We start from the raw sequence: 14,439 nt of genomic DNA, 5'->3' as shown, positions 1-14,439 counted from the left end.
AAAACCTGACCAGTCTCTCTTTTGATTTGCTTCTCCCTTCTCTTGGACGAGAATTATTAAGAAACATTATAAGGTAATTAGTTTCTGTATATTAAATGGATAGAAGGAACTAAGGAAAAAGGAAGAAGGATATGATATTAATTGGAGATTTAAAAGAAACTAATTACTATTATAATTTTTATTATAAGCGGTCTTTGGCTAGATTTTACTTGCAATGGAATGTTTAGCATATAAAATATGATAAACATTATATTGAAAGTAAAACACCATTGCCCGGATCTAACCACGAGGAGTTCACCGCTTCCGAATACCAGGGATGTGCATCCTGAAGATGTCCACATCAGAAAAAAATGAAACGAGAGAAAATTATTTAATTGAGAACGTTTTTTAAGAAACATAACTCATAGGCCCCACCATAAAAATTTCACCTATTCGGTAGTAAAACGTTTACATGTCGAAATCTAACAAAGCAAAGATTAAATAACAATGTAAGTTATCGGTAAATTTTATAAAAATATATCCAAATTATTTTCTATTTAAAATACGTTAATAGGTAATGTAATATTTCAACCAATACATATGTGTTAAAACAAACTGAAATATAAGAAGAATGTATTAGAGAAATAAAATAACTGTATTATTTGAATGCTAGACAGAAGTACATAGAAGCTCACAAGTCCACTTTTCGCGTAACCACATTACTCTTAGTTACTAACCTGACCATCAATGGGCGATAGTAGATACTTAAGGCGATGACGATACAATACTATAAAAGAATGTAATATTCTTTGATAGTATATGACATATACTTTGATAGTATATATAGTATAGTTATATTGTAATATAAAATTTAATATAATTATATTTAATTTTTAATATATAAAAATGTGTGTGCCTTCAGAAATGCATTTATATATATATATATTTTAAAATGAAGCAATTTAAGCCACTCAAATAAAAAAGAATCCAGAAGGTTTGATGATAAATCCAACGATGATCACCTGTAACAAAAAGCAAACTATATTAGTCATACAGTCAAGTGATACAATAGCCTAACATATAAGTGGTCCAATTCGCAGATGCACTTTTCAATTGAATCCTTTATTTACTTTTTATCAAATCTCTAATTACCGTTGCAATAAAATTAAATTTAAACGCGTGATTTTACATTTATATAAAATAAATAAAAATAAAGAAATAGGAAAAATAAGAATACTATGTTACTAAAAAAGTAATATCTATTAATTATTATGAAATACTTTTAAACTGCATTATATAGAAAAGAAAAATTGCAAATTTAATAAAATACGATCAAAGTGAAAAATTTAAAAGATGAAACAAGAAAAGAGAAATTACTGTAATATTTACCGAACGTTATTTAAACTTCAAAATTTAATAATACAAAAATTTTAATATTTCTGACTGTAACTAAACACATATGCATCTTTTGGACGATATGGCACACAGATTTGATGTGCCAAGGAGATGGAATGGTCCATCATCTCCGATTACAATTACAAATTAATGACGAGCAAATAAATAATACAATAGAATATAAAATATGACTAAAGAGCTATTTTCGAAAAGTTCGAACTTATTGTTGAACCTTTGAAAATAACTTAATAGTCTATGTAGTTGCCCTCTTCAGCCACAATTAAGTGGGGGCCTCTTCGGCCTTAGCCTCTTCTTTCTTCATCCCTGAAAACTGCATTGGACATTTTCAACGTGCAAGAAAGATAAGATATCTCATATCTTTTTTTGCAAATTAACTTTTATTTCGTTATGATTCTAATATGGAATTATGAAAAAATTAATTTATATTTAATGCTCAAGCAATTTAATATTCAAGCTCGTATAACCATGGATGAACTTAGAGTTCATTGCATAATATTACACGAGCACAATTAATCAAACGTCCAAGCAGATAATTTCCCTCGATGACCTAATAACACGTCGCACTTTTAATATCAAATAACAAAATTCAATTGAAATTTAATAATGCAACAAATGTAATGCATTTTCTTGCAATATTTTCATTTCATTCATTTGTTATATTGAACTATATCAAATATTTTTCATTACAAGAGAAAATCGCTATTGTGCGAAGTGCTAATCTCATAATACTTAAAACTAAGTATCAAATTCATCAAAGGCTTTGCCAATTTGATTCGACTCTATCTCGTTCGAGATAGAATCGAAAAAGAAATGAATCTTCCAAGTGGTTGCAAATACCTCTATAAATTATGATACATACTCAAGATTACAGAAGAGTCACAAAATAAATTTACAAAACAAGCATAATAGAATGAGATGATAAAATTTTGCAACAATTCTGTATAAACCAGGAGGCGGAATTTCCACTCCGGAGTGAAAGTAAGCCTAGTGCCTTTCCTGGGTCCTACCTACTTAAAATTAAAGTTTTCACATTCGCTCAAAGAAGTATGCTACCTGTCTGCCAATTACCCGTATTTAAAAAGAGCAAATACACATACGTACCCACCCACTCACTCCACGATTCTCTCACATACCACCAGGGTGCAAAAGCCTAAACTAGAGAGCATGCCCCGGGGCACCTCCGACACCCTAGTTCAACCACGTTTTCTAAACTTATATGCTAAAGGGTATACGTACTGATTGCTGTAATCGTCTGCCAAGGCTAGTGATTATTGCATAAAAAACTACAGCAAAAATACAAGTATACACTAGTATATATGCATACTAGTAATATACGAGTATATCAAAGTTTCCACAAATAAATGCGGTAACTCTACTATGCAAAACGATTGTTAAAAAAAAAAAAAAAAGTTTGTATCGTACACGTGACTCTACAAGTTATTTTTATTCAATAACTTAAAAAATAATAAGCGCGGTATTACGTGTCGCGAAACGATGTACAATGCACACACCTAAACGCACACACAGGTGCAACGTACACCGTGCAATCACTAGCACAATGACAGCCGCCAATAGGGGAAAAACTTAAAACTAAACCTATACTAACGTTTCTCACCCATACGAGTAGCACCTGGGCACACGCATAGATGAGAACGCAGAAAGTATAGGGGGGAGAAACGGGAGATTAGTATATTAGAAGCTGAAAATCCTGATCTAAAAAATATGATTAAAAACACATATACATACATAAGACATAAATACATTTTTATAAAATTCATCTAAGCGGCTAAGGACTCTACAATTTATTTGATAAATATTAACTTTTAATTCTTTTAATATCTTTTAATATATTTTAATATATTTAAAAACCTCGGACGACTCCTTTCATTAAGTTGGCTGTTCTAATAAAAGAACTGGGCTTTGAGCCACCACTTAACTGCTAGAATCTATCCGTCGCGAATGAGTTTGTCTTCTTGCTCATTTATTTATAATATCGAAGTATCGATATATCAAAATTAATCGCGATTAGATAAACTAAGTACGAAGCAATGCATGTAAGACATTTATTACATGCTTTTCTGGACAAAACGAGTAAATAAATGCTCGATTTCACCACTACTAACCACGAACAAAACACGTAATAAAAAGAAAGTGCATTATTAATTGCATTATTAATTAAATGAATTTAACCGGTGAGACAAGAAAACCTATCCTGAACTAATATAAAATATACAATACAATATACAATACAATATACAATTTTCATGAGTAACTCCTAGAAAGGAATTACTCATGTGCTCGTCACTAATTTATTAATAATTACAACCAGTAACTCGTGCCGATTAGGACCTTTCATCCTCGACATGATTGAGCACCGGAGGGACTTTAAATTTTAACTCACGGCATAAGAAGTTCTACGATGGCTCCAAAACACTCCTACTTCGCAGCAAGTATTGTAGAATGCGAGTATCGAAGATCCATCGAAGATCCATCGAAGATCCATCGAAGATCCATCGAAGATCCATCGAAGATCCATCGAAGATCCATCGAAGATCCATCGAAGATCCATCGAAGATCCATCGAAGATCCATCGAAGAATTCATTCCACATCTTTGATAAGGTAGAAAGTCCGTCGTCATATCTGTAAAATAAAATAGAACAAAACGATAAGTTATTTGCAATATAATCCAAAATCATATAAAATAAAATCGAATAAAATGTAAATAAAAATAGATACTTACAATGCATTCCAATGGGATGAAATTCAATTGCACCATGGCGATGCACCTCGCGTGAATCTAAAAACGCGGTATAAACGAAAATAAGAAACTATAGATGAGTTTCTTATCGCGAAACCGAAATTTTATTATACGGCGAACAACACTGATTCTAATTCGCGTTGATTTTAATTTGTTTTACGCCCGATCACTGATTCTACACAACTAATTCAAAGACTGCTTTGCACACAGTCAATGCAAGTAGAAAAATCTTCATTGATGCACTGATTCTAATACGCGAACAGTCTGTGCGACTGTTTAAAGATAAAAATACAACTTTACTCGAACAAACTCTAATGCAATTACTGCATTGGTCGCAGTTAATTTAATATATAAATTTCAAAAATAGTTCGCGAACGCGACGGAATTGAAATAAAAACGAACGAACGTGCTTCTAATCCGTGATTTTAATTATATTTAACGATACAACACTCCCGTATATTGCTTCGCGCACGATAGCAATGCACGAACACTTGCAACACTTCACAAACACAATTCACAAACACTTCCAACACTGATATATTCCCATGATGATCTGAAACAGAAATAAAAACAAAATTATAAATATCATTGTTGTAAGTAAAAAAATTATTATAATTATTGAGAAAGTGTTTAAAATAAAAATTGACTTACGTTTATTCTTCATTGATGAATGCACGATGGGTATCCTACCCTTAGGATGACGATGAGCACACGTTTAAACCGAATAAAAGAAACTTACGGAGTTTCTTAACCGAGCAAACGAAACTTTAACATGCGACGATCAACACTGACTTTACTTTCCGATTCTTTTGTATTTTATTTTTACGATGCAACACACGAGTACCTCATTGCCTACGCGCTCGATTGCAATGATGTTCTGAAACAGAAAAAGAAAAAGAACAATTAATATCATCGTTATAATAAAAAACCATTAAAGTTATCATAGAAACGTTTAATAGGAAAATATACTTACTTTTAGTCTTCATTGATGACTGCAGGATGGGTATCCTACCCTTAGGATGACGATGAATAAAATAAAATTAAATAAAACTCTGAAAAGCTGAAACATACTAAAAAGATTATAGAACAATATATCCTGTGAATCATTCCTGAAGGCATTGCACACTTTTAAAGATATTTTATCATAAAGAATCAATATAAATTCAAGCAATATTAATTGCCTTTATCTCACTACTTGTATAAAATTACATATAAAGTATTTAATATCAGTAAAAATTGTTAATAAAAATCGATAACGTTATATATATATAATAGTTTAATACGTCACGTCGTTAGATCTTATTGTTAGCTCGTTGAAGGAATGATCTGGAATGAACACGTAATCGCGTCCTTCATGTCGAACGTTCGGCTGTCTTCGTTTTGTTTTCGGCTGTCTTCGTTTCTTCTGTTCTCACTTCGAGAAATTCCTGGAATATACGTACACATTCGTTATTGCCCGTAGATAGAATATTTTGTTTTCTTATTTTCTCTCTCTCTCTCTCTCTCTCTCTCTCTCTCTCTCTCACTTTCGTTCTCACTCTTTGTATACATTTCTGTATGGTTTAAAAAAAAGAATAACGCTTACCTCGATGAATATGAAGATAAAAAAGAGTAAACACAATTGTTAGACTGAGTATATGTATTCCTGCTGGACTCTCCTAATGCTCGGTACCTAAAAAAGGAAAAAAAAAGATTACATTAGTATAACATAAAGAAAATCAAATATATGAGTGTATGTGTACGAGCTACCTATACTTATGAATATATGCTTGTATGTGTGTGTATGTTACAGGAATCGAATTTAATACGAAATACGATCTTTGAATACATAATTATGAAAAATAATTAATTAGAGCAGCATTAGAGATGGTAGTAAGTATCGATACCATGAAAAAAGCTGGAAATTAGAAGAAATATTGTTAAGTAACATTGGTGAGATTTGGCGGGACGTCGAGATATATCGATGTTATATTCTCACAAATTTCTTACGAACTTTTTAATATTTCGTTTTGAAAACATTCACGTATGAAAATCTTATGTGTAACTATCGTTTGATATGTAATAGAAAGGTGTAAAATACTTTTCAATTACCTGAATTAAACGAGATGACGCAGTACGCTGGAACATATACAGCTGACAGAAAATGGCGTTTCCTCTACCTTTCCCCTGCGCCCCTTCCGTTGCCACTGCGTTGCTCTGCTGCGCATCTGCTGCGCGCGGTAGTATGCGCGGTAGTCAACTTTCAAAAAAAGTAGCGAAATCCGTTGACCAATGGCTACTTGAGATTTTGCATTTTTTCCACCTATTATAGAAAAATATCGAATAGTTAAAAATAGGATATAGGAACATAAAAATTGTCGAAATATATACTTTATTAATCCAAACAATCAAAATTGAACATTATAAGTCGATATCCATAGAAATGATGCCGTAAAACAAGATATATATAATTACGTAGAAAAATGCATACCAATGTACATGAATTTTTTTCTACGCAAATACTTTTTATCCTCGACATTATCGTAATCTTTCGATTATATCATTTGGAAGTCATTTGCTAGAAGAATCTATTAGTATATAGGAAGATTATTTACGTTAGAAAATATTTTTTAATTACCTGAGATTAACGGAACGACGTAGCATCCGTCCTATCTCCAGCACCGACGCCGCGAAAAGAAAGAAGAATGATCAGCAAAGAGCCCTGATTGGCTGATAATTATTGCAGAGATAAGTGACCAATCAAAAATTCCCAATTACCATATAGAAATTTCACGCACACAAGCTTGCCCCGTCACGTACGTAACTCGGCTTTCTTCATGACCACGCTAGTCAAGCTAGATATGATAATTTATTTTTTAAATAAATAAAAAATTTATTCTATTTTACTATTTAAGGTACACGTATCTTGTTAATATTTAAAAAAATAACGAAAAGAATAAAGACAATATGCACTATAATCCTTATTACACAGAACAGAAAAACATACATAATTTATTTATTACAATAATTAAATATCAATTTTATGAATTATTATAATTATCTAATTACTAATCCAATTAATAATTATTCTTATCTAATTTATTTTTCTATTAGGTGTATACGTTCCTTGTTAATATTCAAAAAATAACGAATAAAATAAAGACAATATACACTAAAAACTTAATCACATTGCAACGTTCTGATAAAAAAATTCCTTCAATTTTTGTGTAATTGTTTAAACTAATATACATTTGTTTTAACGTCCCTGTGCCATGATGACTTTGGATAATAAAATTTTTATCCAGAAAAATATCACATTAAAATTATTTTATATTCAAAGTACGTTAATAAGTATGTAATGTTTAAACCAGTACATATATGTTTAAACAATCTAAAATATAAAGATATTGCATTAGAATATTAAAATAATTGTTAAATAATCGATAGGAATGTCTATTGTTGTCTAAAAGATCGGAATATATGATCTATGTACCGTCCCCTTCGAAATCCACCGTTGAAATGAGACGTTGTCCTCTATGAAAGTACTTTTATTAGATGTTGTTTATATGACTTTGCAAACGTTGCGCATGTGTATAAAGTGAATAATCCATCTAATCGATAAATTTAAGATTATAACGTTATGATTTTCGTATTTTTATCTATTTCATGTAATTATTTTAATGCTCCTGCGCAGTGATGACTTCGAGGATAATATTTAGCTGCAATATAAGAAAAGTGCATTAGTGCATTAAAATAATTTTTATACAATTGTTAATATTGAATGAATACTAACTAACAAAGTAACGTGTATAATTAAATTACTTTTTCTGGCATTTATTAACGTATATGTTAATGAAAAAAGAAAGTACATTTCTCTAAACAATTATACAATTAATATATTAAAACAATTAATAAACAATATACTAATGGTAAATGTGAATTATTAAAGTTTACCATTATGATGGAAGAAAGCTGGGGTGTTTGCTCGTTTCAGTATCATAAAAAAATTGCCTGGATTAATTTTAAAATCTTGTAAACTTTTCTTTTATGTATGTAATTGATACACAAAACAATAAGAAAGCCTAATAGATGCTGTGCTTCTCAAAATCTCCAAATACATGCAAATCTGAAAATCATAAGATTGTATTAGTAAAGTATCAAGCAAATTGAAAGAGTCTATATATGTATATGTATGATATTTGTATAAGATATCACTCTCTCTTTCTTTCCCCTTCTCATACTTTTTATATTAACATTCTTTATGTTATAAAAAAAAAGAGATAAACTTACCACAACAAATATCAAGATAGAAAAGTAAAAGCAATTATTGTACTGACAATGAGTATATGCATTCATATTGCATTCTACCAAATGTTGGAAACCTAAAAAAAGTAAACAAATCAAATATAAGTATATTAACAAATAACGAAGATAATAAAAACAATATAGACTAAAAACTTTATCACATGGCAACGTTCTGATTTAAACATTCCTTCAATTTTTGTGTAATTGTTTAAACTAATATACATTATATGTATGTAGAACGAGCTATATATGTATATGTATGATATTTGTATAAAATGTCACTCTCTCTTTCTCTTTCCCCTTCTCATACTTTTTTATATTACTATTCTTTATGTTATAAAAGAAAAGAGATAAACTTACCACGACTGATATCAATATAAAAAGTAAACACAATTATTTTTTGGATAGAAAAGTAAACACAAATAGATTGACAATGAATATATGTATTCATGCTGTATTCTACCAAATGTTTGGAAACCTAAAAAAAAGTATAAAATAACATAACAATGGTATAATATTAAGAATATTAAATATATAAGTGTTTATTATACGTGTAACACTTTCCTTGTTAAAATATTTTAAAAACAACGTGTAGAATAAGGACAATATACACTAGAAACTTTAAGAAACTGTACAGAAAAACACAATTGTATAGAAAAGAAGAAAAGAAACCACGTTGTAGATATTTCTTAAAACAATTGAAATAAAGCACTGTAACCATCCTTAAAGAATTAAAATAACAAGAATGTTTCCATATAAATACAGAATATGGGAATTTATACTTTCATAGTTGGCATGAGAGATGTCAATTGTTTTGTTTCAATATATTTTAATTCTTTAAGGATGGCTATATTGCTTTATGTCATTTGTTTTAAAGATTTCTATAACGTGGTTTCTTATCTATACGATTATGTTTCTCTGTGCAATGTGATATCAATTGTTTTAAGAAATATCTACAACGTGATTTCTTTTCTATACAATTGTGTTTTTCTGTCTAGAGTGACAAAGTTTTTAGTGTATATTGTCTTTATTCTATACATTATTCTTTAAATATTGACAAGGAAAGTGTTACACGTATAAACAACACTTATATAAATTTTCTTTATATTATACCAATGCTATGTTAATTAATACTTTTTTTTAGGTTTCCAAACATCTGGTAGAATACAGCATGAATACATACACTCATCGTCAGTCTAATTGTGATTACTTTTCTATCTACATAATAATTGTGTTTACTTTCTTATATTGATATCAGTTGTGGTAATTATATCTCTTTTCTTTATAACATAAAGAAGATTAATATAAAAAGTATAAGACAGAAAAAAAGAGAGAGAGAGAGAGAGAGTGACATCTTATACAAATATGATACATATTATACATATATAGACTCGTTCAGTTTGCTTGATACTTTACTAATACAATATTCTGATTTTCAGGTTTGCAAGTATTTGAAGATTTGGAAAACATAAAGAGAGTGCATTAGTGCATTAAAATAATTGTTAATATAATAGATGCAAGTGTCAATTGTTGCTTAAAAACTAGGAGTATATGTTCTGTGATCCCTCCTCCTCGAAATTCGTCGTTAGATTGAGCCATTGTGCTCTATAAAATTTGTTTTTTTAAATTTTATTTATATGACTTTCCTAACGTTGCGCATGTGTGTAACGAGAATTTTAATTGAAATAAAGAGAAATTAAGATAAAACGCTCTGATTTTAGCATTTTTTCATTTTTATGTAAATGTCTAAACAAATGTACATTTTTTTTAATGTTCCTGTGCAATGCAATGAATGAATCGAATGCAATCTCTTTTATACATCGCAACTTTAATTTCTATAATTTTGTACAACTCCCTGGTATCTGTAAATACATAAAAGTTATTAAAAAACATTATAAAGTAATTAGTTTTTCTACTGTCGGTCTTCCCACTGTCGGTAACACTGATGGTAATTTATCATCAACTCTTCTCGGTCGGTAACTCTGATGGTAATTTACTATCAGCATTTTTCGGTCGGTAATGCGACTTACCGACTTTATGATTATAAACCAAATTAAACCAAAATTATGATTATATTATAGCAGTCTTTTAATTTTTGTGCCATTGTTTAAACAAACGTCCTATAAAAATATTTTATTATAGGAGATTTTATATATAACATATTTAACGTATTATTCATAACGTATTTACTTTTTATATCAACGTTTATGTGTACTAATGATCAAATACGTTTGAACGTACGCAGAGATAAAGAAAAACATGCGAAGGTGAAGGTCAAAGTCAAACGAGGTAACGAGCATTGTCTATGTATACACATCGTCTATCATCGAGTACGCATAGAAAAACATTTCGCGACTGCCATATAAGGTAAATAGGAGGGGTGGGGTGACTCGAGCTACGTCATACCTCTTTAAGCTGTCGGACGCCGTCGAGACAAGTCTCAACTAGTTTCGCTCCACGTAAGAACTTAATTACTCCGTAATTAAAAAATATTTCATTATCAAATTTTGTAATCTAATCAAATTTTTAACAGGTACATGTAATCATTATCGATGACGTGAATGCATTGAAATTAGGTAAGAAGATCTGTAATTAGAATTATATTATATTATCGATTATATGTATCGATAGTTTCACAAAAATTTCTATCATAACCTCTTATTCTTTTTATGGTTTCAAGAAGACGTTCACCATCGTTCCATGGAAATTATACTAATCAATGGTGGTATATACAACTGCATACATACGTGCAAGTGTATTTCTTTCTTTCTTTCTTTCTTTTCTTTAATTTTATAAATGCATCAATTTCCAAATGGATCGTTCGATGCATTAGAAAATTTTAACTTCTCGTATCGTTAATTAATTGTAAAGTAAATGAAATGATTATCGAATTAATTATTTAATTACGCGTTGCAATTGTTGTTTAAATGTTTTTAATTTAAATTCATTTTAGTTCTTTCGGTATTTAATTCACATAAATAATTCAAGACACAGTCGATTATATTTTATTGTTCAACGATAATTTATAAATATTGTACTTTGTTTAGTTTTACATTAATGCTATATCTATTCTTTCCTATAAGTATTAAGGCAATTAGCATACTTCTGTAAAAATAACCCTATCGCGATGAAATTTATTCTTTATTCGCGATATTTGTTCGTTTGTATTTTATCTTTTTTTTTTATATAGTTTACAAGTTTGTGGTTACAATTTTTGAATAATTTTTTTATTAATAATTAAAGCATACAAAAAATAGTAGCACGATTCCAGAATTTTTGAAATACGTAGTTTAAATAATTGAATAATAAAACTATATAATATATTTTTTATTATTAACATAAATAACAGAAGTACGCTACGACTTGCTTTAATTAAACTTTGATTTTCAGAGCTTTAGTTGCGATTGCGGGCAATGCAATCATAGAATCAGTGTTCGTTTTGAAAAATGTTGCATTTTTTGTATGCGATCGTATAGATTGCTAAAAGTAATTAAATCGTTATATTTAAAATCAATGCAAATAATCTTGTTGAGAAAACAATTTGCTCGGTACGCGATTAGAATCATTAACACACACTTTCGGCCAATTCGGTAGAAGAGGATTTGCGTTTCGATTAAAATATTGTCATGGTCGAAAGTGTGAATTAACATCTTTATTTCTTCGGAACATCTTTATCGACGCATCTGGCTGCGTCTAGATAAATCAACGGTTAGTATTATTTTCTAATCTCAATTATTACTTCTCACATATTCATTTTTTAAATCGTGATTGTTTTTTATTCATGAAAAATCTTTTGAATGATATGAAACATAATTAATTTTATTTTTATTTTTAAATATAGATTATAATAATCGATTCAACGATTTAACGATTAAACAATACATCGATTCTACAATACATCGATTCAACATCGTTCTACAATACATCGATCAACAATTCATCGATTCAACGATTCGACATCAACACTCACATTCAACGATTCAACATTCAACATGCAACGATTCAACATTCACGATTCAACATTATCGATTCTACAATACACCGATTCAAAATTCATCGATTCACATACATCGATTCAACAATCAACGATTCACAATTCATCGATTCTAACAATACATCGATTCAACAATTCATCGATCAACATTCAACAATTCATCGATTCAACAATTCATCCAATTTAAATCAACTCACGACATCGTTCAACAACAGCGAGGGGGACGGAGTGTTTTTGAGCCATCGCAGAACTTCTACTGCCAATTGTTCAGTTTCATTTTTTATTTTATTTTATGGTAACATTGGTAACGAGTGAGCGAACAAATTTAAAGTTCCTCCAGTGACCCAATCATGCCGAGGATGAAAGTTCCAATATCGGCACGGGTTCCTGGTTGTATTCGTAGATGTCTTGTCCAAAGCGAGCATAAGCGACCGTGAGTAGAACCTTTGGTTTTGCTCACGAGTGATTCCCAATATATATGTGATTTTTATATTGTGATTTATTAGATTAGGCAGGGTCTTCTTGTTTCATCGGTTTCAATTCACTTATTAACACTGCAATTAATTATTGTACTTATTTTTTTCTCTTTACGTATTTAATCGTGTTAGTAATGGTGAAATCGAGCATTAATTTACTCGATTTCGTGCCAATAAAAGCATGTAAAATTGTTTTATATGCATTGCTTCGTAAATTAGTTTTTCAATTGTAATTAGTTTCTTAATAATGATTAGATTTTTTTAAATCGTGATTAGTTTTTCAAATCGTAATTTACTTCAATAATCGATACTTGGATATGTTATCAATAAATGAGCAAGAAGACAAACAAAATTCGCGACCGGATAGATTTCTGGCAATTAAGTGGTGGTTTAAAACCCAGTTCTTTAATTAGAACAGCCATTTAGTGAAAGAGTCGTCCGAGGTTTTAAGAAATATCCATCTTTTGTCACCGTTAGAATCACTCTAACTGCACTACCTCGAACAGTATTATATAATAATATAAAACGTTTCTTATGGGGTATTTTTTTTTTTTTCATTCACTTGCTTAAGTCATTTCACCAAATGACTTGTAGAGTCCTTAATCCGTTTAGATGAATTTTATAAAATGTTTTTTAATATAGTATGTAATGTTAATATGTTTTATTAGATCAGGATTTTCAGCCTAATATACTAATTCCCCTTTTCTCCCCCCTATGCTCTCTTCGTTCTCATCGATGCGTGTTGCCCAGGTGTTACACGTATGGGTGAGCAAAAGTTTGCATGGGTTTTAGTTTTTAAGTTTTCCTCCTTTGGCGGCTGTCATTGCGTTAGTGATTGCACGATGTACTTACACCAGTGTGTGCGTATCAGGTAGTGTGTATCGTACATCGTTTCGCGAAAGTTTTTTATTAATGCATCATTCAATATTTAAATAAATACTTGTACAGTCACGCGTGATATGTACTTGTATTTTTATACTTGTATTAATTTTCTCATTTTTTTTTCCGAATCGTTTCGAGTAGTAGAGTTTTCACATTTATTTGTGGGAAATTTAACAATACTTGTATCATATTAGTATGCAGATATATACTAGTATGTACCAGTATTTTTGCATTAGTTATTATTGCAATAATCACTAGCCTTGGCAGACGATTACAGCATGGGGTACGTAACCTTTAGAATATAAGTTTAGAAAACGTGGTGAACTAGGGTGTCGGAGGTGCCCCGGGGGATGCTCTCTAGTTTTAGGTTTTTTGCACTGGTGGTATGCGAATACAGATCCAGCGTGGACTGATGTGTTGGTGTGTCTGTTTGCACTTTAATATAGGGTGGAGGGATAGGCAGGTAGCATACTTTTCTGTGTGTATGTGAAAACATTAATTTTAAGTAGGTAAGAACCGGGTACGGCAAGAGGTTTGCTTCTATTCGGACGCAACACCCTGACGCAATCATGCCTCCGGGTTTTTGGGGCTAAGTGTCAGCAAATTTTTACACTTTCCATTATTCCTTATGTCTCCATTTTTTTGCTGA

General features: G+C 30.3%; 1 long non-coding RNA gene across 1 annotated transcript; it reads left to right on the top strand.

Annotated features, from left to right (window-relative positions):
* The first annotated feature begins 10,855 nt into the window (after positions 1–10,855).
* Positions 10,856–11,282, top strand: LOC122518736. The gene is made up of 3 exons (XR_006304133.1): positions 10,856–10,897; positions 10,972–11,014; positions 11,119–11,282. It is a non-coding gene; the product is annotated as an uncharacterized LOC122518736 (long non-coding RNA).
* Positions 11,283–14,439: the final 3,157 nt, after the last annotated feature.

The sequence above is a fragment of the Polistes fuscatus genome, unplaced genomic scaffold (genome assembly GCF_010416935.1).
Source record: "Polistes fuscatus isolate 324 unplaced genomic scaffold, CU_Pfus_HIC Scaffold26, whole genome shotgun sequence".
NCBI classification, from domain to species: Eukaryota; Metazoa; Arthropoda; class Insecta; order Hymenoptera; family Vespidae; genus Polistes; species Polistes fuscatus.
Note: the sequence above shows the minus strand (reverse complement) of the source record. Positions and strands in the feature narration are given on the sequence as shown.